Source organism: Coptis chinensis, chromosome 9, assembly GCF_015680905.1.
Source record: "Coptis chinensis isolate HL-2020 chromosome 9, ASM1568090v1, whole genome shotgun sequence".
NCBI classification, from domain to species: Eukaryota; Viridiplantae; Streptophyta; class Magnoliopsida; order Ranunculales; family Ranunculaceae; genus Coptis; species Coptis chinensis.
In genome coordinates, this window is record NC_141464.1 from 19,540,981 (window position 1) to 19,541,801 (window position 821).

Here is an 821-nt window from a genome sequence, read left to right on the forward strand (position 1 = left end):
ACTTCTCAAATTACCAGAAGTTTTTTCAATAAGATAGGTCAATTGATGAACAAAACAATAACCGCACTTCAAAGTAAATCCCTCAAAGTCTACCTTTTCAAGTTGTAAATATCCAAAACTATAAAATAGTAGATAACTGAAAACATAGCAAATCTAGAGAGCATAAGAGAAAAGATCCCATGGGAAACTCTTGACAAGAAACAAAAACGACAAAAATGCATAATGGATCAGGTGAACTATCTCTAATCATCATTCTCATCATCATCTGCTCCTACAGCAGAGTTCAGCGAATTCAATCGCGTAATCAACTTGTTTCTCCTCTCATCATATGTCTGCTTCTTCAAGTTGAACCTCTTGTATGCCTTCGGAGCCTCTTTCTCTGATTTCTTTGTTGTTAGATCAGCACGAATACCAGCATGTACCTTTCTATACAGTTCTTCTATGCCATCAGCTTCAATGCCTTTCTTAATATACTCAGAGAAATGGGTCTGGTACTTCTCTGGCTCATCTTCTATTAGCGTCCTCATATAAGCAACAACATGGCCACCATAGACATACTTTCGGTGAACCCCTACATCCAACTGCTTATCCTCTTTCTTAAATCCAACAATTCTCTTGTCACTGTGAGGAATGTCAAGCCCACCATCCAATGCACCCTTAAGTGCACCAGTTGTTGTTCTAATAAGGCCTACATCAAGCAATGCACGGAAAGGCCTCCTGGAATCAGTAAGCTCAATAGAAAAATCTTCCCCAATTGCCTCAACATTTCCCTCTTACTCCTCATCCATCTCGACTGTTTTCAGGACACGACAAGCTAAGAG

The 821-nt window shown here is 39.5% G+C and overlaps 1 pseudogene; it reads right to left on the bottom strand.

Annotated features, from left to right (window-relative positions):
- Positions 1-606, bottom strand: LOC147475129 (large ribosomal subunit protein uL18 pseudogene; annotated as a pseudogene).
- Positions 607-821: the final 215 nt, after the last annotated feature.